General features: G+C 46.6%; 1 pseudogene; it reads left to right on the forward strand.

Moving 5' to 3' along the window:
• LOC135504293 (membrane-associated guanylate kinase, WW and PDZ domain-containing protein 3-like) overlaps positions 1–24,921 on the forward strand; it is a 91,449-nt pseudogene extending 66,528 nt beyond the window's left edge.
• Positions 24,922–25,449: the final 528 nt, after the last annotated feature.

A 25,449-nucleotide genomic window follows, 5' to 3' on the forward strand; every position in this document is an offset into this window, starting at 1 on the left:
CATTATCTCATAATCTCCAATGGTGTGACAACCAGATAGAATGCTTTGATACAAACTGACCTGAGAACAGGCTAATATACTATGACAACCATACAATAAGAGTTGACCACATTCCACAAACTGACTTGAGAACAGGCTAATATACTATGACAACCATACAATAAGAGTTGACCACATTCATAAACTGACTTGAGAACAGGCTAATATACTATGACAACCATACAATAAGAGTTGACCACATTCCGCAAACTGACTTGAGAACAGGCTAATATACTATGACAACCATACAATAAGAGTTGACCACATTCCGCAAACTGACTTGAGAACAGGCTAATATACTATGACAACCATACAATAAGAGTTGACCACATTCCGCAAACTGACTTGAGAACAGGCTAATATACGGTGCCTGCCATCGTTAAATGAAGTTAACAGTAGTCAGTAAAGTTCACCTTTTCTTCCATCTGACTATATAGGCATTTTGTCCTACACAGTACTGTTGTATATGTATTCCCATAAAATCTGCGGAATTCTGCTTTTGAATTCTGCCATACTTCGTTGTTGTGCTTGTGTAATCTTGTTTTCCTGAACAAAACCAACACAAAGAGAAAGAATAACAACTCCTGTTCTGGTCTGTGTGTCATGTGAGTCTCCCAGCATGCTTTGCGTTGGAGAGGTAGATTGAGGTCTGAGCTTGGCAACAAATGCACTTTGTCCATGTTTCTGATATTTTAATCCTCTCTCTCTCTCCTCTCTCTTGTTCTGTCTCCCTCCCTCTCTTTCTGTCTCTCTCTCTCTCGCTCTCTCAGCCCCCCCTCTTTTCTCTGACTGAAGCCTCTCTCTTCTCTCTCTCTCTCTGTCTCTCTCTCTCTCTCTCTCTCTCTGTCTCTCTCTCTCTGTCTGTCTCTCTGTCTCTGTCTCTCTCTCTCTCTCTCTCTCTCTCTCTCTCTGTCTCTCTCTCTCTTTGTCTCTCTCTTTGTCTCTCTCTTTGTCTCTCTCTCTCGCTCTCTCTGTCTCTCTCTCTCTCTCTTTCTCTCCCTCTATCCATCGATCTCTCTCTCAATTCAATTCAATTCAATTCATTTCAAGGGGCTTTATTGGCATGGGAAACATGTGTTAACATTGCCAAAGCAAGTAAGGTAAACAATAAAAATTAACAGTAGACATCACACATACAAAGTTTCAAAACAATAAAGACATTGAAAATGTCATATTATATATATATATATACACAGTCTTTTTACAAGGTACAAATTTGAAAGGACACAAGATAAAATAAATAAGCATAGATATGGGTTGTATTTACAATGGTGTTTGTTCCTCACTGGTTGCCCTTTTCTCGTGGCAACAGGTCACAAATCTTGCTGCTCTGATGGCACACTGTGGAATTTCACCCAGTAGATATGGGAGTTTTTCAAAATTGGATTTGTTTTCGAATTCTTTGTGGATCTGTGTAATCTGAGGGAAATATGTCTCTCTAATATGGTCATACATTGGGCTGGAGGTTAGGAAGTGCAGCTCAGTTTCCACCTCATTTTGTGGGCAGTGAGCACATAGCCTGTCTTCTCTTGAGAGCCATATCTGCCTACGGCGGCCTTTCTCAATAGCAAGGCTATGCTCGCTGAGTCTGTACATAGTCAAAGCTTTCCTTAATTTTGGGTCAGTCACAGTGGTCAGGTATTCTGCCGCTGTGTACTCTCTGTGTAGGGCCAAATCTCTCTCTCTCTGTCTCTCTCTCACTCTGTCTCTCTGTCTCTGTCTCTCTCTCCTCTCCTCTCTCTTTAGTGTTTTACTGCTCGTAATCCTTTCAACCCTTTAAAGAGCCTTCCACTTTCACCTTTCTCTCTCCCTCTGTCCATCGCTCTCTCTCTGTCTCTGTCTCGCTTTCTCTCTCTCTTTCTGTCTGTCTCTCTCAATTAAATTAAATTCATGGGGCTTTATTTTCATGGAAAACATATGTTAACATTGCCAAAGCAAGTGAAGTAGATAATAAACTAAAGTGAAATAAACAATAAAAATGAACTGTAAACATTACACTCACAGACGTTCCTAAATAATATAGACATTTCAAATGTCACATTTTGTCTACATACAGTGCTGTAACGATTTGAAAATAGTTAAAGTACGTAATGGAAAATAAATAAACATAAATATGGGTTGTCTTTATAATGGTGTTTGTTCTTCACTGGTTGCCCTTTTCTTGTGGCAACAGGTCACACATCTTGCTGCTGTGATGGCACACTGTGGAATTTCACCCAGTAGATATGGGAGTTTTTCAAAATTGAGTTTGTTATCAAATTCTTTGTGGATCTGTGTAATCTGAGGGAAATATGTCTCTCTAATATGGTCATACATTGGGCAGGAGGTTAGGAAGTGCAGCTCAGTTTCCACCTCATTTTGTGGGCAGTGTCTTCTCTTGAGAGCCATGTCTGCCTACGACGGCCTTTCTCAATAGCAAGGCTATGCTCACTGAGTCTGTACATAGTCAAAGCTTAAGTTTGTGTCAGTCAGTCTCACTCCCTCAGGTATTGTGCCACAGTGTACTCTCTGTTTAGGGCCAAATAACATTCATTCATTTGCTCTGTTGTTTTGTTAATTCTTTCCAATGTTTCAAGTAATTATCTTTTTGTTTTCTCATGATTTAGGTGGGTCTAATTGTGTTGGTGTCCTGGGGCTCTGTGGGGTCTGTTTGTGTTTTTGAACAGAGCCCCAGGCTGCTTAGGGGACTCTTCTCCAGGTTCATCTCTCTGTAGCTGATGGCTTTGTTATGGAAGGTTTGGGAATCACTTCCAATTAGGTGGTTGTAGAATTTAAGGTATTTTCTGGATTTTGATGATTAGTGGGTATCGGCCTAATTCTGCTCTGCATTATTTGGTGTTTTACGTTGTACACAGAGGAATTCTGCATGCAGAGTCTCAATGTGGTGTTTGTCCCATTTTGTGATTTATTGGTTCTCGCTCTCCTCCACCTCTCTCTATCCCCCGCTCCCTCTCTTTCTCTCTCACGGGGCTTGGAGGATTTGTGTTTAATTTGATCAAGTTTATAGTACTGCTCACATGAAAAGAAATGAAACAAACATTTTCTTCTACCTTGTTAATGAATTGGGTTTGATTTCCCTTGTGTGTGTGTTGGTGTCTGTGTCTTTGTGTGTCTGTGTATACACAGTTGAACAATGTCCTTTATTCTAGAACCTCTCCTTCTCCAGTCTGCAGCTCAGATAGAACCCTGTCCCTATTCTAGAACCTCCCCTGCTCCAGTCTGCAGCTCAGATAGAACCCTGTCTCTATTCTAGAACCTCCCCTGCTCCAGTCTGTAACCCAGATAGAACTCTGTCTCTATTCTAGAACCTCCCGTGCTCCAGTCTGCAGCCCAGATAGAACCCTGTCTCTATTCTAGAACCTCCCCTGCTCCAGTCTGCAGCTCAGATAGAACCCTGTCTCTATTCTAGAACCTCCCCTGCTCCAGTCTGCAGCCCAGTTAGAACCATGTCTCTATTCTAGAACCTCCCCTGCTCCAGTCTGTAACCCAGATAGAACCCTGTCTCTATTCTAGAACCTCCCCTGCTCCAGTCTGTAACCCAGATAGAACCCTGTCTCTATTCTAGAACCTCCCCTGCTCCAGTCTGTAACCCAGATAGAACCCTGTCTCTATTCTAGAACCTCCCCTTCTCCAGTCTGCAGCCCAGATAGAACCCTGTCTCTATTCTAGAACCTCCCCTGCTCCAGTCTGTATCCCAGATAGAACCCTGTCGCTATTCTAGAACCCCCCTGCTCCAGTCCGTAACCCAGATAGAACCCTGTCTCTATTCTAGAACCTCCTCTGCTCCAGTCTGTAACCCAGATTGAACCCTGTCTCTATTCTAGAACCTCCCCTGCTCCAGTCTGTAACCCAGATAGAACCCTGTCTCTATTCTAGAACCTCCCCTGCTCCAGCCTGTATCTAAGATAGAACCCTGTCTCTATTCTAGAACCTCCCCTGCTCCAGTCTGTAACCCAGATAGAACCCTGTCTCTATTCTAGAACCTCCCCTGCTCCAGTCTGTAACCCAGATAGAACCCTGTCTCTATTCTAGAACCTCCCCTGCTCCAGTCTGTAACCCAGATAGAACCCTGTCTCTATTCTAGAACCTCCCTGCTCCAGTCTGTAACCCAGATAGAACCCTGTCTCTATTCTAGAACCTCCCCTTCTCCAGTCTGTAACCCAGATAGAACCCTGTCTCTATTCTAGAACCTCCCCTGCTCCAGTCTGTAACCCAGATAGAAGCCTATCTCTATTCTAGAACCTCCTCTGCTCGTCTGTAACCCAGATAGAACCCTGTGACATCAGAGTGATGACCATTGAAGCATACCGTAGCATCACTTAATGTCTTCCATCGGAGGTTTGCCTCAATTATTTAATCAATCATTAATTATTAGCGCAGCTGTCGTACATGGCACGCCCACACAGACTGAGCTAGGTGTGCATGCACGCGCCACACACACACACACACACACACACACACACACACACACACACACACACACACACACACACACACACTGAGCTAGGGGCCTATTTTAGAACTGGTACACCAGCTGTAGCTCAACTGTATACTTCCTAATATTCTTCCTCATATACTTTCTCATACCCTTCCTCATATACTTTCTCATACCCTTCCTCATATACTTTCTCATACCCTTCCTCATATACTTTCTCATACCCTTCCTCATATACTTTCTCATACCCTTCCTCATATACTTTCTCATACCCTTCCTCATACCCTTCCTCATACCCTTCCTCACACCTTTCCTCATACCCTTCCTCATATCATTGCTCACACCCTTCCTCACACCTTTCCTCACATCCTTCCTCACACCCTTCCTCATACCCTTCCTCATGGTCCACTGGAGAAAAAGGACAGACTGTATATTGCAGAATTGACTAGAATTGAGGTGTTTTTCCAACCTTCAATTGTTCCTTGTATATGTTGGAGCTCTGTTGTGCCTGGTTTACCATGATGCTGTGTGTTCTGTCTGATCTTTGACCTTTCTGGTCATTTTATACGTTGTATTCTTAATATACCTTTCTACTTCACACCGAACTGTATCCAGGTTAACTACTAACTAAATGACTGACAGTACTGACTCTCAACTCCCTCCCTCTCTCCCTCCCTCTCTCTCTCTCTCTCTCTCACACACTCTTTCCCTCTCTCTTGCTCTCTCTCGTTCCCTCTCTCTCTCTCTCTATCTCACTCCCTCCATATGTCTCTCTCTCTCTTTCTCTATCTCACTCCCTCCATATGTCTCTCTCTCTATCTCACTCCCTCCCTATGTCTCTCTCTCTTTCTCTATCTCACTCCCTCCCTATGTCTCTCTCTCTTTCTCTATCTCACTCCCTCCATATGTCTCTCTCTCTCTCTCTCTTTCTCTATCTCACTCCCTCCCTATGTCGCTCTCTCTTTCTCTATCTCACTCCCTCCCTATGTCTCTCTCTCTCTCTCTTTCTCTATCTCCCTCCCTATGTCTCTCTCTCTTTCTCTATCTCACTCCCTCCATATGTCTCTCTCTCTCTCTTTCTCTATCTCACTCCCTCCCTATGTCTCTCTCTCTCTCTCTTTCTCTATCTCCCTCCCTATGTCTCTCTCTCTTTCTCTATCTCACTCCCTCCCTATGTCTCTCTCTCTCTTTCTCTATCTCCCTCCCTATGTCTCTCTCTCTCTTTCTCTATCTCACTCCCTCCATATGTCTCTCTCTCTCTTTCTATCTCACTCCCTCCATATGTCTCTCTCTCTCTTTTCTCTATCTCACTCCCTCCATATGTCTCTCTCTCTCTTCTCTATCTCACTCCCTCCCTATGTCTCTCTCTCTCTCTCTCGCTCTCTCTCTCTCCCCACCCCAGCCTCGTCCATGCTGTCCCACAGGTTCGTGACAGTGCGTGGGGGCAGCCCTGCGGCCCGGTCAGGTCAGATCCAGCCGGGTGACCAGCTAGAGGCAGTGGAGGGGCGGTCCGTTGTCACGCTGCCTCACAGAGACCTGGCACAGATACTGAGACGTGCCGGAAACACACTCAGACTCACCATCATACCAAGACTTAACCCCAGTGAGTTATATACATACCAATATCTAGTTATATACCTACCAATATCTAGTTATATACCTACCAATATCTAGTTATATACACACCAATATCTAGTTATATACCTACCAATATCTAGTTATATACCTACCAATATCTAGTTATATACCTACCAATATCTAGTTATATACCTACCAATATCTAGTTATATACCTACCAATATCTAGTTATATACACACCAATATCTAGTTATATACACACCAATATCTAGTTATATACACACCAATATCTAGTTATATACACACCAATATCTAGTTATATACCTACCAATATCTAGTTATATACCTACCAATATCTAGTTATATACCTACCAATATCTAGTTATATACCTACCAATATCTAGTTATATACACACCAATATCTAGTTATATACATACCTATATCTCACACCATTGAGTTATATGCAGAATTGGCTAGAACCACCAGGGCGGCAGGGTAGCCTAGTGGTTAGAGTGGTGGACTAGTAACCGAAAGGATGCAAGTTCAAATCCCCGAGCTGACAAGCTAAAAATCTGTCGTTCTGCCCCTGAACAGGCAGTTAACTCACTGTTCCCAGGCCGTCATTGAAAATAAGAATTTGTTCTTAACTGACTTGCCAAGTTAAATAAAAGTTATATATATATCTGTATATACATACCAATATCTAGTTATATACCAACCAGTATCTAGTTATATACCAACCAGTATCTAGTTATATACCTACCTATATCTAGTTATATACCTACCAGTATCTAGTTATATACATAGCTATATCTAGTTGTATACATACCAATATCTAGTTATATACATACCAATATCTAGTTGTATACATACCAGTATCTAGTTGTATACATACCAATATCTAGTTGTATACATACCAATATCTAGTTGTATACATACCAATATCTAGTTGTATACATACCAGTATCTAGTTATATACATACCAGTATCTAGTTATATACATAGCTATATCTAGTTGTATACATACCAATATCTAGTTGTATACATACCAATATCTAGTTGTATACATACCAATATCTAGTTGTATACATACCAGTATCTAGTTATATACATACCAGTATCTAGTTATATACATAGCTATATCTAGTTGTATACATACCTATATCTAGTTATAAACATACCAGTATCTAGTTATATACCTACCAGTATCTAGTTATATACATACCAGTATCTAGTTATATACCTACCTGTATCTAGTTATAAACATACCAGTTGTTATTTATATACATACCAATATCTAGTTATATACCTACCAATATCGAGTTGTATACATACCAATATCTAGTTATATACGTACCAGTATCTAGTTATATACCTACCAATATCTAGTTATATACCTACCAATATCTAGTTATATACGTACCAATATCTAGTTATATACGTACCAGTATCTAGTTATATATGTATCCATGCTCACACGCACAACACAACCTCAGCTACAGGTAGCTCAAATCTGTCACTCACTTCACAACATAGCAATTCCAATAGAGGGTGTATTTCTTCTCCTTTAGGGAAAGAGTACCATAGACTTCCCACCTAATCTCGGGTTATACCAGAACAAAAAATGTTGCGTAATTTGGAAATCTGATTGATTAAATTCTGGGTCTATAGCTGTTCGAAATTGAGAGTTCCGATTTACGAAGTCTCCACCCTCACAAAAAATAAACTCTCAGCCATTCCCTCTCGACAGAATCTACGGTTTACGCACAGATATCTGTCCACTAGAGATTGCTCCCCACCCAATTGTTTTCTACTGTAAGCTCTATCATCTCTTAACCTTCTTAGCTATTTCTATCTCCCTTAGACTCCTCTAGTATGTCAGAAGGCCCAGAGTTAGACGCTGGTGGCAGGACAAGGAAAGGCCACAGAGGGAGGCCCAAGGTGAGGCTTGTATGTGCGTTTAGATTTAATCATATACCTGATACATCAAATCAAATCATTTCCTCTCTAATGAGTTGTTGTCTTTATAATTGCCCTGTCGATCCCGGAGCGATTGTGACATCTTTCTGTCCTGTTACTCTCTCGCTTTCTCTCTCTCTCTCTCTCTCTCTCTCTCTCTCTCTCTCACTTTCTCTCTCTCTCCCTGTTTCTCTCGCTCTCTCTCGCTTTCTCTCTCTCTCTGTTTCTCCCTGTTACTCTCTCTCTGTCCCTCTTTCTCTCTCTGTCCCTCTCTCTCTCGCTTTCTCTCTCTCTCTCCCTGTTTCTCTCTCTCTCTCCCTGTTTCTCTCTCTCCCTGTTTCTCTCTCTCTCTCTTTCTCTCTCTCTCTCGCTTTCTCTCTCTCTCTCCCTGTTTCTCTCTCTCTCCCTGTTTCTCTCTCTCTCTTTCTCTCTCTCTCTCCCTGTTTCTCTCTCTCTCTCGCTTTCTCTCTCTCTCCCTGTCCCTCTCTCTTCCTCTCCTTCTAGCAGCAGGACCAGCGTTACTATAGTGTAGACCTAGAGAGAGGTCCTACAGGTTTTGGCTTCAGTCTGCGGGGGGGCAGTGAGTACAACATGGGCCTGTATGTCCTGGGACTGATGGAGGGAGGACCTGCCTCACGCAGCCACCGGATACAGGTGAGACAGTCAGCTGGGTGTGTTGGGGACTGATGGAGGGAGGGTCTGCCTTGCGCAGCCACAAGATACAGGTGTGACAGTCAGCTGGGCGTGTTGGGGACTGATGGAGGGAAGGTCTGCCTCGCGCAGCCACAAGATACAGGTGAGATAGTCAGAAGGTGTGCGTTGTGTAGGTAAGACAAGACAGCTGTGTGTGAGTAGCTGAGTGAACAGCTGGTGGAGTTAAATGGTGACAGTATAACAGACAATAGGGAAAGAGGAAAGAGGGATACCTAGTTAAATGGTGACAGTATAACAGACAATAGGGAAAGAGGGATACCTAGTTAAATGGTGACAGTATAACAGACAATAGGGAAAGAGGGATACCTAGTTAAATGGTGACAGTATAACAGACAATAGGGAAAGAGGGAAACCTAGTTAAATGGTGACAGTATAACAGACAATAGGGAAAGAGGGATACCTAGTTAAATGGTGACAGTATAACAGACAATAGGGAAAGAGGGATACCTAGTTAAATGGTGACAGTATAACAGACAATAGGGAAAGAGGGATACCTGGTTAAATGTTGACAGTATAACAGACAATAGGGAAAGAGGGATACCTAATTAAATGTTGACAGTATAACAGACAATAGGGAAAGAGGGATACCTAGTTAAATGGTGACAGTATAACAGACAATAGGGAAAGAGGGATACCTAGTTAAATGGTGACAGTATAACAGACAATAGGGAAAGAGGAATACCTAATTAAATGGTGACAGTATAACAAACAATAGGGAAAGAGGGATACCTAGTTAAATGGTGACAGTGTAACAGACAATAGGGAAAGAGGGATACCTAGTTAAATGGTGACAGTATAACAGACAATAGGGAAAGAGGGATACCTGGTTAAATGTTGACAGTATAACAGACAATAGGGAAAGAGGGATACCTGGTTAAATGTTGACAGTATAACAGACAATAGGGAAAGAGGAAAGAGGAATACCTAGTTAAATGGTGACAGTATAACAGACAATAGGGAAAGAGGGATACCTAGTTAAATGGTGACAGTATAACAGACAATAGGGAAAGAGGGATACCTAATTAAATGTTGACAGTATAACAGACAATAGGGAAAGAGGGATACCTAGTTAAATGGTGACAGTATAACAGACAATAGGGAAAGAGGGAAACCTAGTTAAATGGTGGCAGTATAACAGACAATAGGGAAAGAGGGATACCTAGTTAAATGGTGACAGTATAACAGACAATAGGGAAAGGGGGATACCTTGTTAACCCAACATTTTAACCCCCTTTAACACCTCTGAATCAGTAACCCACAGCCAGGCTGTAGTGTTGTTGTGGTTTGTGTGTGTCTCTGTGTGTGAGTGTGTGTGTAGTTGTTGTGGTTTGTGTGTGTCTCTGTGTGTGAGTGTGTGTGTAGTTGTTGTGGTTTGTGTGTCTCTCTGTGTGTGAGTGTGTGTGTAGTTGTTGTGGTTTGTGTGTGTCTCTGTGTGTGAGTGTGTGTGTGTGTGTGTGTGTGTGTGTGTGTAGTTGTTGTGGTTTGTGTGTGTCTCTGTGTGTGAGTGTGTGTGTAGTTGTTGTGGTTTGTGTCTGTCTCTGTGTGTGAGTGTGTGTGTGTAGTTGTTGTGGTTTGTGTAACCTGTATTGTATTGCTGTTGTGTAGGTGAGTGACCAGCTGGTGGAGATAAATGGTGACAGTACAACAGGAATGACCCACAGCCAGGCCGTAGAGCAGATAAGAAGAGGGGGACATCGTATACACCTGGTACTGAAGAAAGGAAACGGATACGTCCCGGACTATGGTAAGAGACAGGGAGGAGGGATATGTCCCAGACTATGCTAAGAGACAGGGAGGAAGGATATGTCCCAGACTATGGTAAGAGACAGGGAAGGATACGTCCCAGACTATGGTAAGAGACAGGGAGGAAGGATACGTCCCAGACTATGGTAAGAGACAGGGAGGAAGGATACGTCCCAGACTATGGTAAGAGACAGGGAGGAAGGTTACGTCCCAGACTATGGTAAGAGACAGGGAGGAAGGATACGTCCCAGACTATGGTAAGAGACAGGGAGGAAGGATACGTCCCAGACTATGGTAAGAGACAGGGAGGAAGGATACGTCCCAGACTATGGTAAGAGACAGGGAAGGATACGTCCCAGACTATGGTAAGAGACAGGGAGGAAGGATACGTCCCAGACTATGGTAAGAGACAGGGAGGAAGGATACGTCCCAGACTATGGTAAGAGACAGGGAGGAAGGATACGTCCCAGACTATGGTAAGAGACAGGGAAGGATACGTCCCAGACTATGGTAAGAGACAGGGAGGAAGGATATGTCCCAGACTATGGTAAGAGACAGGGAGGAAGGATACATCCCAGACTATGGTAAGAGACAGGGAGGAAGGATACGTCCCAGACTATGGTAAGAGACAGGGAGGAAGGATACGTCCCAGACTATGGTAAGAGACAGGGAGGAAGGATACGTCCCAGACTATGGTAAGAGACAGGGAGGATACGTCCCAGACTATGGTAAGAGACAGGGAGGAAGGTTACGTCCCAGACTATGGTAAGAGACAGGGAGGAAGGATACGTCCCAGACTATGGTAAGAGACAGGGAGGAAGGATACGTCCCAGACTATGGTAAGAGACAGGGAGTAAGGATATGTCCCAGACTATGGTAAGAGACAGGGAGGAAGGATACGTCCCAGACTATGGTAAGAGACAGGGAGGAAGGATACGTCCCAGACTATGGTAAGAGACAGGGAGGAAGGATACGTCCCAGACTATGGTAAGAGACAGGGAGGAAGGATACGTCCCAGACTATGGTAAGAGACAGGGAGGAAGGATACGTCCCAGACTATGGTAAGAGACAGGGAGGAAGGATACGTCCCAGAATATGGTAAGAGACAGGGAGGAAGAATACGTCCCAGACTATGGTAAAAGACAGGGAGGGGAGGAAGGATACTTCCCAGACTATGGTAAGAGACAGAGAGGAAGGATACGTCCCAGACTATGGTAAGAGACAGGGAGGAAGGATACGTCCCAGACTATGGTAAGAGACAGGGAAGGATATGTCCCAGACTATGGTAAGAGACCGGGAGGAAGGATACGTCCCAGACTATGGTAACAGACAGGGAGGAAGGATACGTCCCAGACTATGGTAACAGACAGGGAGGAAGGATACGTCCAAGACTATGGTAAGAGACAGGGAGGAAGGATACGTCCCAGACTATGGTAAGAGACAGGGAGGAAGGATATGTCCCAGACTATGGTAAGAGACAGGGAGGAAGGATACGTCCCAGACTATGGTAACAGACAGGGAGGAAGGATACGTCCCAGACTATGGTAAGAGACAGGGAAGTGAGGAAGGATACGTCCCAGACTATGGTAACAGACAGGGAGGAAGGATACGTCCAAGACTATGGTAAGAGACAGGGAAGGATACGTCCAAGACTATGGTAAGAGACAGGGAAGGATACGTCCCAGACTATGGTAAGAGACAGGGAGGAAGGATACATCCCAGACTATGGTAAGAGACAGGGAGGAAGGATACGTCCCAGACTATGGTAAGAGACAGGGAGGAAGGATACGTCCCAGACTATGGTAAGAGACAGGGAGGAAGGATACATCCCGGACTTTGGTAAGAGACAGGGAGGAAGGATACGTCCCAGACTATGGTAAGAGACAGGGAGGAAGGATACGTCCCAGACTATGGTAAGAGACAGGGAGGAAGGATACGTCCCAGACTATGGTAAGAGACAGGGAGGAAGGATACGTCCCAGACTATGGTAAGAGACAGGGAGGAAGGATACATCCCAGACTATGGTAAGAGACAGGGAGGAAGGATACGTCCCAGACTATGGTAAGAGAGAGGGAGGAAGGATACGTCCCAGACTATGGTAAGAGACAGGGAGGAAGGATACGTCCGGACTATGTTTAGAGACAGGGAGGAAGGATACGTCCCAGACTATGGTAAGAGACAGGGAGGAATGATACGTCCTAGACTATGGTAAGAGACAGGGAAGGGAGGATACGTCCCAGACTATGGTAAGAGACAGGGAGGAAGGATACGTCCCAGAATATGGTAAGAGACAGGGAAGGGAGGATACGTCCCAGACTATGGTAAGAGACAGGGAGGAAGGATACGTCCCAGACTATGTTGAGAGACAGGGAGGAAGGATACGTCCCAGACTATGGTAAGAGACAGGGAGGAAGGATACGTCCCAGACTATGGTAAGAGACAGGGAGGAAGGATACGTCCCAGACTATGGTAAGAGACAGGGTAGGGAGGAAGGATATGTCCCAGACTATGGTAAGAGACAGGGAAGGATACGTCCCAGACTATGGTAAGAGACAGGGAAGGGAGGAAGGATACGTCCCGGACTATGGTAAGAGAGAGGGAGGAAGGATACGTCCCAGACTATGGTAAGAGACAGGGAGGAAGGATATGTCCCAGACTATGGTAAGAGACAGGGAAGGGAGGATACGTCCCAGACTATGGTAAGAGACAGGGAGGAAGGATACGTCCCAGACCATGGTAAGAGACAGGGAGGAAGGATACGTCCCAGACTATGGTAAGAGACAGGGAAGGATACGTCCCAGACTATGGTAAGAGACAAGGAGGAAGGATACGTCCCAGACTATGGTAAGAGACAGGGAGGAAGGATACGTCCCAGACTATGGTAAGAGACAGGGAGGAAGGTTACGTCCCAGACTATGGTAAGAGACAGGGAGGAAGGATACGTCCCAGACTATGGTAACAGACAGGGAGGAAGGATACGTCCCAGACTATGGTAACAGACAGGGAGGAAGGATACGTCCAAGACTATGGTAAGAGACAGGGAGGAAGGATACGTCCCAGACTATGGTAACAGACAGGGAGGAAGGATACGTCCCAGACTATGGTAAGAGACAGGGAAGTGAGGAAGGATACGTCCCAGACTATGGTAACAGACAGGGAGGAAGGATACGTCCAAGACTATGGTAAGAGACAGGGAAGGATACGTCCCAGACTATGGTAAGAGACAGGGAGGAAGGATACGTCCCAGACTATGGTAAGAGACAGGGAGGAAGGATACGTCCCAGACTATGGTAAGAGACAGGGTAGGGAGGAAGGATACGTCCCAGACTATGGTAACAGACAGGGAGGAAGGATACGTCCAAGACTATGGTAAGAGACAGGGAGGAAGGATACGTCCCAGACTATGGTAACAGACAGGGAGGAAGGATACGTCCCAGACTATGGTAAGAGACATGGAGGAAGGATACGTCTCAGACTATGGTAAGAGACAGGGAAGGGAGGATACGTCCCAGACTATGGTAAGAGACAGGGAGTAAGGATATGTCCCAGACTATGGTAAGAGACAGGGAGGAAGGATACGTCCCAGACTATGGTAAGAGACAGGGAGGAAGGATACGTCCCAGACTATGGTAAGAGACAGGGAGGAAGGATACGTCCCAGACTATGGTAAGAGACAGGGAGGAAGAATACGTCCCAGACTATGGTAAAAGACAGGGGAGGGGGAGGAAGGATACGTCCCAGACTATGGTAAGAGACAGAGAGGAAGGATACGTCCCAGACTATGGTAAGAGACAGGGAGGAAGGATACGTCCCAGACTATGGTAAGAGACAGGGAAGGATATGTCCCAGACTATGGTAAGAGACCGGGAGGAAGGATACGTCCCAGACTATGGTAACAGACAGGGAGGAAGGATACGTCCCAGACTATGGTAACAGACAGGGAGGAAGGATACGTCCAAGACTATGGTAAGAGACAGGGAGGAAGGATACGTCCCAGACTATGGTAAGAGACAGGGAGGAAGGATATGTCCCAGACTATGGTAAGAGACAGGGAGGAAGGATACGTCCCACACTATGGTAACAGACAGGGAGGAAGGATACGTCCCAGACTATGGTAAGAGACAGGGAAGTGAGGAAGGATACGTCCCAGACTATGGTAACAGACAGGGGGAGGAAGGATACGTCCAAGACTATGGTAAGAGACAGGGAAGGATACGTCCAAGACTATGGTAAGAGACAGGGAAGGATACGTCCCAGACTATGGTAAGAGACAGGGAGGAAGGATACGTCCCAGACTATGGTAAGAGACAGGGAGGAAGGATACGTCCCGGACTTTGGTAAGAGACAGGGAGGAAGGATACGTCCCAGACTATGGTAAGAGACAGGAGGAAGGATACGTCCCAGACTATGGTAAGAGACAGGGAGGAAGGATACGTCCCAGACTATGGTAAGAGACAGGGAGGAATGATACGTCCCAGACTATGGTAAGAGACAGGGAGGAAGGATACATCCCAGACTATGGTAAGAGACAGGGAGGAAGGATACGTCCCAGACTATGGTAAGAGAGAGGGAGAAGGATACGTCCCAGACTATGGTAAGAGACAGGGAGGAAGGATACGTCCCGGACTATGTTTAGAGACAGGGAGGAAGGATACGTCCCAGACTATGGTAAGAGACAGGGAGGAATGATACGTCCTAGACTATGGTAAGAGACAGGGAAGGGAGGATACGTCCCAGACTATGGTAAGAGACAGGGAGGAAGGATACGTCCCAGAATATGGTAAGAGACAGGGAGGAAGGATACGTCCCAGACTATGGTGAGAGACAGGGAGGAAGGATACGTCCCAGACTATGGTGAGAGACAGGGAGGAAGGATACGTCCCAGACTATGGTAAGAGACAGGGAGGAAGGATACGTCCCAGACTATGGTAAGAGACAGGGAGGAAGGATACGTCCCAGACTATGGTAAGAGACAGGGAGGAAGGATACGTCCCAGACTATGGTAAGAGACAGGGAGGAAGGATACGTCCCAGACTATGGTAAGAGACAGGGAGGAAGGATACGTCCCGGACTATGTTTAGAGACAGGGAGGAAGGATACGTCCCAGACTATGGTAAGAGACAGGGAGGAATGATACGTCCTAGACTATGGTAAGAGACAGGGAAGGGAGGATACGTCCCAGACTATGGTAAGAGACAGGGAGGAAGGATACGTCCCAGACTATGGTAAGAGACAGGGAGGAAGGATACGTCCCAGACTATGGTGAGAGACAGGGAGGAAGGATACGTCCCAGACTATGTTGAGAGACAGGGAGGAAGGATACGTCAAAGACTATGGTAAGAGACAGGGAGGAAGGATACGTCCCAGACTATGGTAAGAGACAGGGAGGAAGGATACGTCCCAGACTATGGTAAGAGACAGGGTAGGGAGGAAGGATATGTCCCAGACTATGGTAAGAGACAGGGAAGGATACGTCCCAGACTATGGTAAGAGACAGGGAAGGGGGAGGAAGGATACGTCCCGGACTATGGTAAGAGAGAGGAGGAAGGATACGTCCCAGACTATGGTAAGAGACAGGGAGGAAGGATATGTCCCAGACTATGGTAAGAGACAGGAAGGGAGGATACGTCCCAGACTATGGTAAGAGACAGGGAGGAAGGATGCGTCCCAGACCATGGTAAGAGACAGGGAGGAAGGATACGTCCCAGACTATGGTAAGAGACAGGGAAGGATACGTCCCAGACTATGGTAAGAGAGAGGGAGGAAGGATACGTCCCAGACTATGGTAAGAGACAGGGAGGAAGGATACGTCCCAGACTATGGTAAGAGACAGGGAGGAAGGTTACGTCCCAGACTATGGTAAGAGACAGGGAGGAAGGATACGTCCCAGACTATGGTAACAGACAGGGAGGAAGGATACGTCCCAGACTATGGTAACAGACAGGGAGGAAGGATACGTCCAAGACTATGGTAAGAGACAGGGAGGAAGGATACGTCCCAGACTATGGTAACAGACAGGGAGGAAGGATACGTCCCAGACTATGGTAACAGACAGGGAGGAAGGATACGTCCAAGACTATGGTAAGAGACAGGGAAGGATACGTCCAAGACTATGGTAAGAGACAGGGAAGGATACGTCCCAGACTATGGTAAGAGACAGGGAGGAAGGATACATCCCAGACTATGGTAAGAGACAGGGAGGAAGGATACGTCCCAGACTATGGTAAGAGACAGGGAGGAAGGATACGTCCCAGACTATGGTAAGAGACAGGGAGGAAGGATACGTCCCGGACTATGGTAAGAGACAGGGAGGAAGGATACGTCCCAGACTATGGTAAGAGACAGGGAGGAAGGATACGTCCCAGACTATGGTAAGAGACAGGGAGGAAGGATACGTCCCAGACTATGGTAAGAGACAGGGAGGAAGGATACGTCCCAGACTATGGTAAGAGACAGGGTAGGGAGGAAGGATATGTCCCAGACTATGTTAAGAGACAGGGAAGTATACGTCCCAGACTATGGTAAGAGACAGGGAAGGGAGGAAGGATCGTCCGGATTATGGTAAGAGACAGGGAGGAAGGATACGTCCCAGACTATGGTAAGAGACAGGGAGGAAGGATATGTCCCAGACTATGGTAAGAGACAGGAAAGGGAGTATACGTCCCAGACTATGGTAAGAGACAGGGAGGAAGGATACGTCCCAGACTATGGTAAGAGACAGGGAAGGATACGTCCCAGACTATGGTAAGAGACAAGGAGGAAGGATACGTCCCAGACTATGGTAAGAGACAGGGAGGAAGGATACGTCCCAGACTATGGTAAGAGACAGGGAGGAAGGTTACGTCCCAAACTATGGTAAGAGACAGGGAGGAAGGATACGTCCCAGACTATGGTAAGAGACAGGGAGGAAGGTTACGTCCCAGACTATGGTAAGAGACAGGGAGGAAGGATACGTCCCAGACTATGGTAAGAGACAGGGAAGGGAGGGAGGATACGTCCCAGACTATGGTAAGAGACAGGGAGGAAGGATACGTCCCTGACTATGGTAAGAGACAGGGAAGGATACGTCCCAGACTATGGTAAGAGACAGGGAAGGATACGTCCCAGACTATGGTAAGAGACAGGGAGGAAGGATACGTCCCAGACTATGGTAAGAGACATTGAAGGGAGGAAGGATACGTCCCAGACTATGGTAAGAGACAGGGAGGAAGGATACGTCCCAGACTATGGTAAGAGACAGGGAGGAAGGATACGTCCCAGACTATGGTAAGAGACAGGGAGGAAGGATACGTCCCAGACTATGGTAAGAGACAGGGAGGAAGGATACGTCCCAGACTATGGTAAGAGACAGGGTAGGGAGGAAGGATATGTCCCAGACTATGTTAAGAGACAGGGAAGTATACGTCCCAGACTATGGTAAGAGACAGGGAAGGGAGGAAGGATACGTCCCGGATTATGGTAAGAGACAGGGAGGAAGGATACGTCCCAGACTATGGTAAGAGACAGGGAGGAAGGATATGTCCCAGACTATGGTAAGAGACAGGAAAGGGAGTATACGTCCCAGACTATGGTAAGAGACAGGGAGGAAGGATACGTCCCAGACTATGGTAAGAGACAGGGAAGGATACGTCCCAGACTATGGTAAGAGACAAGGAGGAAGGATACGTCCCAGACTATGGTAAGAGACAGGAGGAAGGATACGTCCCAGACTATGGTAAGAGACAGGGAGGAAGGTTACGTCCCAGACTATGGTAAGAGACAGGAGGAAGGATACGTCCCAGACTATGGTAAGAGACAGGGAGGAAGGTTACGTCCCAGACTATGGTAAGAGACAGGAGGAAGGATACGTCCCAGACTATGGTAAGAGACAGGGAAGGGAGGGAGGATACGTCCCAGACTATGGTAAGAGACAGGGAGGAAGGATACGTCCCTGACTATGGTAAGAGACAGGGAAGGATACGTCCCAGACTATGGTAAGAGACAGGGAAGGATACGTCCCAGACTATGGTAAGAGACAGGGAGGAAGGATACGTCCCAGACTATGGTAAGAGACATTGAAGGGAGGAAGGATACGTCCCAGACTATGGTAAGAGACAGGGAGGAAGGATACGTCCCAGACTATGGTAAGAGACAGGGAGGAAGGATACGTCCCAGACTATGGTAAGAGACAGGGAGGGGAGGAAGGATATGTCCCAGACTATGGTAAGAGACAGGGAGAAAGGATACGTCCCAGACTATGGTAAGAGACAGGGAGGAAGGATACGTCCCAGACTATGGTAAGAGACAGGGAGGAAGGATATGTCCCAGACTATGGTAAGAGACAGGGAGGAAGGATACGTCTGATTTATCCATTTCTTATTGATTGGTAAGCCTTGCTCACATTGGCAGTTTAAAGCTAGCTTGCAAGCAACTTGATGTGCCAAATAACAGCCTAAAAACCACTTGAAGTCATATAAATCCGATTTGACCGTTCAGACAAGTCGAAAGGCCAGGGATCAGATTTGTATCTGACTTCACACCACCTACGAAGGTGGTTTGAAATGTGGCTTGAAATATCTGATTATATGTGCATTTTCCATATCCGATTGCAATATATTATTTTTCCTGCTGTCTAAACAGCCCAAAAGCACATGGAATTGGATATTTCAAGCCACATTTCAAACCACCTTTGTAGTTGGTGTGAAGTCAGATACAAATCTGATTCCTGGCCTTGCGACTTGTCTGAACGTTCAAATCGGATTTATTTGACCTCAAGTGGTTTTTAGGCTGTTATTTGGCACATCATGTTGCTTGCTCGTCTGTTGACAGTTTCACAAGACCATGTGGTTGCTAAATCAAATCAAATCAAATGTATTTATAAAGCCCTTCTTACATCAGCTGATATCTCAAAGTGCTGCACAGAAACCCAGCCTAAAACCCCAAACAGCAAGCAATGCAGGTGTAGAAGCACGGTGGCTAGGAAAAAGCTAACTAGCATGTTGATTGTTTAAAAAACAAATTAGGCAACGTGCTAGAAAAGGTTAACAGCTACCTAGCTAGCTAGATGACTGCTGTGACTCGCCAAAAAGGACTTGTTTTGAAAGTTGATCATGTTGTCCTTTCCTGGATTCTAATTGTTCTTACAGTATGATTTTAAACATTCCAAAGCAACTGGGAAAACGTCCATGGCAGACATTGTTGTCACCTTAGCTTTCTACATACTGTAACTTCTGAGTGGTGGAGTTTGTTTTGTATGGCCCGGTGCCCCGGGTGAGCGGAGTTTGCTCATTTTTAGACCATTCCATTGACCTTCACCCACCCGGGGCACCAGTCAATGCGAAATGAACACACACAAATCTGATTTGGTCACTTGTAACTTGCTGTTTGGACAGTCGTTTTTCCAAAACGGATTTGAAAAATGAAACTGATTTGAGCTTTATTGATTAAGGGCTGAAGTGTGAACACGTCTTTATTGACCTATTCAAAAGGGTCACTTCTTTCATTTATTTCCTCTAACCGGTGTCATCTTTCTCACTGCTAAGAGTCCTACTTCCTGTCTTGACCTTTGAACACTTTGGTTATCTTCTTTCTCTGTTTGTCTTTCTCCTGACCCAACTTGTGGTCTTTCCTTTTGCTGCCTCTTTCCTTCTATTTCTCTCTACCTTTCTCTTTTATCCTTCTCTCCATCTACTTGTCCTTCTCTTTCCTCCTCCCTCTCCTTCCTTCCTTCCTTCCTTCCCTCTCCTCCTCTTCCCTCTCAGTGGAGCTCTCCAGCCTGTCTCTGTGTATGACCAACTCTAAGCAGGGAGAGCCTTGTTTCTATGTCATCGGCAGAACAGAGAATACGCGGTTGGTATCCCTTCCTGTTAGTCTTTCATTCTCTTTGGTTTATTCTCTTCGTTCCTTTGGTTCTCTTCATCCCTCCATCCCTTTGTGTTCTAGAACTCTTATTTCTACATCCCTTTGTGTTCTAGAACTCTTATTTCTACGTCCCTATGTGTTCTAGAACTCTTATTTCTACGTCCCTTTGTGTTCTAGAGGTCTTCACATTGACATATGCCATTTGCAGACCATTTTATCCATTCTGGTATGTGTACCTGATCCCTACAGGAATTAAATCCACAACCTTGGCTTTGCTAGTGCCACCCTCTTACCAACAGAGCCACACAGTTGGGACCACATGTCCTTGTTGCCCTGGGTTACATGAACAAGAGGTGTCTCATATCTCCAGGTTTATTTGCTCTTGCAGTTGAATTACATGCAGTGAGTATAGCTATGGAACGGAGTTGTTATTTATGTGCCACTCCTGGTGGTATGTAATCAACAGTTAAAAGTGCCATTTCAATTCTTAAAAATGTATTTGTGGAATTTCTTTCATTAATGCGTTTGAGCCAATCAGGTGTGTTGTGACAAGGTATGGGTGGTATACAGAATATAGCCCTATTTGGTAAAAGACCAAGTCCATATTATGGCAAGAACAGCTCAAATAAGCAAAGAGAAACAACAGTCCATCATTACTTTATAACATGGAGGTCAGTCAATCCGGAAAATGTCCAAGAACATTGAAAGTTTCTTCAAGTACAGTCACAAAAACGATCAAGAGCTATGATGAAACTGACTCTCATGAGGACCGCCACAGGAAAGGGTGGTCCTCATTTTAAATGTATTATTCTTGTTTTTCCAACCACTGGAGCTCGATATCAATGTTCCAAATGCACCAGAGAGCATAATGGAGCCACAGAGGATCAATAGTCCAGTTGGCGCTTCCAAAATCAAAGAAGCGCCAACATAAAGTATCTTAAAGGGTGTTGGGCCACCACGAGCTGCCAGAACAGTTTCAATGCGCCAATCTATAGATTATAGAAGTGGACCTAAACCACGCCAGGAAAATGCATGCCACGCCATAACATATACTTTGTATCCTTTGTTTGCTCAAGTGTTTCCTTTATTTTGTCAGTTACTGGCATGCCTACAGCTGGGAAGGCTGCAGTTTTGTTAGCATTATTGCTAGCTAATCTGTTTTGTGGCGATAAGACATAAGAGATTTTTTTAACCTCTTTCCCCTGGACATTGGACTGGTAAACTCATGGGTGCACTAGCAATGGATGCCGGTCCTGACTTGAATGGGAACAGCCGTCTATGGATTATATTTCTGTGGTTGATTGCGGCTGTCGGTTTTGCCTTTTTGCAGATTTTCAAAAAATACAATCGCAGGAAATACGTACAATTTTGGAAAGTAATTGTCTACTGCTGAAAAGAGAAGACAGATTAGTCTATAGAACCAATAGAAACATAGTTTCTCAACAACTGACCATTTGTAGCTAACAGCAGCACTGTTTCGGTAACTCATTTTTAGATAGGTTATTGTCACGACGACAACAAAGCCCCTGGGCCTATGATTTCTTAATCCGGCCATGGATATCCACTGCTAGCTAATAATAATAATAATAATAGCTAACTAGTGTTTAACATTACTTGCTAACACTAATAGTCAGCTACCACAGATTAAAGAGGTTAGCTAGTTTTCAAAATTGTTGCTAGTATATTAGCTAAGTAACTAAGTAGCTAGATAGTAAGTTCAGGCCTTGATACACTGGCAGTTTTGAGAGGCAATATTGCCAGCAATGGTTTCTGCGACTATTTCAAACCAGGGGCTAGATTCATTATGTGAGTTGACCATTTGTCTGAAAAATAACCATTTTCATGGGACAGAGCAAAAATGCATCACACCCAAAAGTGAGAAAATAAACTGCAAGCATTGGTAGCTGCGTTTATAAATGGCTAATAGATGTAGGTAAATAGTAGTTCACTATTTGGCAAGCACTGACTGGTTATTGCACTGGTTTGACCAATTTGTTATAAGCCATTTATTAATGGTTTATAACGCATTTACAAATCATTAAATAACTGTTAATAACGTAATTACAAGCACGTTATAAACCCTTTAGAAATGGACCCTTATTGTAAAGTGTTGCCATTCATCCCAACTCACTGTCAACAGTTGTTTCATGATTTCAAACACAGTGTGTGACATCACATGGAAACTGTCTCTATGTTGTGTTTTTCCCTCTAGCTCCCACTAACCTCTGTCTCTCTCTGCACCCCCTCCCTCCTCCTCCGTGTCTCTCTCTCTCTCTGCACCTCCCCCCTCTGTCTCTCTCTGCACCCCCTCCCTCCTCCTCCGTGTCTCTCTCTGCACCTCCCCCTCTGTCTCTCTCTCTCGCCCCCCTCTGTCTCTGTCTCTCTCTCTCTCGGCACTCCCCCTCCTCTGTCTCTCTCTCTCTACACCCCCTCCCCTCTGTCTCTCTCTCTACATCCCCCCCCTCCTCTGTCTCTCTCTCTCTACACCCCCCTCCTCTGTCTCTCTCTCTCTACACCCCCCCCCACCTCTGTCTCTCTCTCTCTACACCCCCTCCTCTGTCTCTCTCTCTACACCCCCCCCCCCTCTGTCTCTCTCTCTCTACACCCCCCTCCTCTGTCTCTCTCTCTCTACACCACCCCCTCCTCTGTTTCTCTCTCTCTCTACACCCCCCTCCCCTGTCTCTCTCTCTCTCTCTCTCTCTCTCCACTCCTCTGTCTCTCTCTCTGCACCCCCCTCCTCTGTCTCTCTCTCTGCACCCCCTCCTCTGTCTCTCTCTCTGCACCCCCCCTCCTCTGTCTCTTTCTCTCGCCCCCTCTCTTCTCTATCTCTCTCTCTCTCTTTGCCCCCCTCCTTCTCTCTCTCCTCTCTCAGACCATGATCCCAGAGCAGTCTCCCCCTCCTCCTATCTCTACCCAGAGGAGCCGGGTGTGGCTGCAGTAGATAAAACACGCTCTCTGCCAACGAAGAGCGGAAGGGTGGATAGAGGAGGAGGACAGAGGGAGAGGGAGAAGAGAAGGAGGCAGAGGAAGGGAGGTAGTCTGGGGGAAAGGAGTAGCAGAGGAAGAGGAGGACGAGGTACTCCTGACACAGACCTGGATTGTCCCGAGGAGGAGGAGGAGGAGGAGGAGAGTCAGGTCATCAGCCACAGAGGTCAGAAGTCAGAGGATAAGGACAATGGAAAATGTACCCAGAGTTTACCCAAGAACGTACTAAGGAACTCAGCCAGACAGGAGGAGGTAGTGGAGACAGTCCCGGAGGTGAGGCACAGCAGGGTCAAACAGAGGTCAAAACAGTTGAGGAGCAGGACAACACAACCTGACAGGAGAGAGATGGTAGAGGAAATAGAGGAGCTGGACATTCACATACTTCCCTCAGCCAGTAAAACACAGGAGAAGGTGGGAGGGAGGGAAGGTGGGAGGAGGAAGAGGGAGGGACAAAGGGAGAAAGAGAGGGAGAGGAAGGCTGAGATGAAGGTAAAGACAAGGGCTGCCGGACCTGTGGTGGAGGATTCTGGGCCGGAAAAAAGGGACAGACCCCCAGAGAAAGAGAGAGAGCCAGCTCCCTTCTCCTTCCTCATGCCACTGCACTCAGGAGCCTCCGGGGCCAGCTTCTCTGACCAGGTCAGTGTGTCTGCTGCCAGTGTCTCTGGATCCACCGCCGGGGCCCCACCTGGGTGGGGAGAACCCAGAGGACTGAGAGGGGACCCAGGAAGCACCCAGTCATGGTGTCGGGCCACCCATGCATCTCACAACCCGGGCCCCTGGAGAAGTACACAGTCACGGGGGGCCACCTACGCCGGCCCCGGCCCCTGGATTAAACCCAGCAAGCAGAAACTGACTCAGGTGTTGGTGGGACACAGGCTGAGAGGAGGTCTTGACCTGTAGAAGAGAGGAAGAGATGGACAACTGACTGTTCCTGTGGTGCTGATTAACAGAAGGAGTGTTGTGGTCTTTCTCATAACTTCCCCAAAAGCAGAAATTCTGGTTGGAGGATTCCCAGATTTCCTGCTTATTCCCTCATAATTCCAGGGATCCTCCAACCAGAATTGTTGGGCAAGTTACCAGTATTTTGCAACCATAGGTTTGACTGGCAGCTCCTCCAACCTATCGTGGTCCTGACTGGTTTGACTGGCAGCTCCTCCAACCTATCATGGTCCTGACTGGTTTGACTGGCAGCTCCTCCAACCTATCGTGCATTAGAGACTGGGACAACAACAAGACAGGACACTCCCATGTCCACAGCACCCCAGATCCCTGTTAAGCCATCTCTTGACTAGGACACTCCCCCTGCCCACAGCTCCCCATCTCTTGACTAGGACACTCCCCATGCCCACAGCCCCCCATCTCTTGACTAGGACACTCCCCCTGCCCACAGCTCCCCATCTCTTGACTAGGACACTCCCCCTGCCCACAGCTCCCCATCTCTTGACTAGGACACTCCCCCTGCCCACAGCTCCCCATCTCTTGACTAGGACACTCCCCCTGCCCACAGCTCCCCATCTCTTGACTAGGACACTCCCCCTGCCCACAGCTCCCCATCTCTTGACTAGGACACTCCCCCTGCCCACAGCTCCCCATCTCTCGACTAGGACACTCCCCCTGCCCACAGCTCCCCATCTCTCGACTAGGACACTCCCCCTGCCCACAGCTCCCCATCTCTTGACTAGGACACTCCCCCTGCCCACAGCTCCCCATCTCTTGACTAGGACACTCCCCTGCCCACAGCTCCCCATCTCTCGACTAGGACACTCCCCATGCCCACAGCCCCCATCTCTTGACTAGGACACTCCCCTGCCCACAGCTCCCCATCTCTTGACTAGGACACTCCCCTGCCCACAGCTCCCCAACTCTTGACTAGGACACTCCCCTGCCCACAGCTCCCCATCTCTCGACTAGGACACTCCCCTGCCCACAGCTCCCCATCTCTTGACTAGGACACTCCCCTGCCCACAGCTCCCCATCTCTTGACTAGGACACTCCCCATGCCCACAGCTCCCCATCTCTCGACTAGGACACTCCCCCTGCCCACAGCTCCCCATCTCTCGACTAGGACACTCCCCCTGCCCACAGCACCCCATCTCTTGACTAGGACACTCCCCACAGCTCCCCATCTCTCGACTAGGACACTCCCCCTGCCCAC

Source organism: Oncorhynchus masou, chromosome 18 (assembly GCF_036934945.1).
Source record: "Oncorhynchus masou masou isolate Uvic2021 chromosome 18, UVic_Omas_1.1, whole genome shotgun sequence".
In the NCBI taxonomy this organism is placed as follows: domain Eukaryota; kingdom Metazoa; phylum Chordata; class Actinopteri; order Salmoniformes; family Salmonidae; genus Oncorhynchus; species Oncorhynchus masou.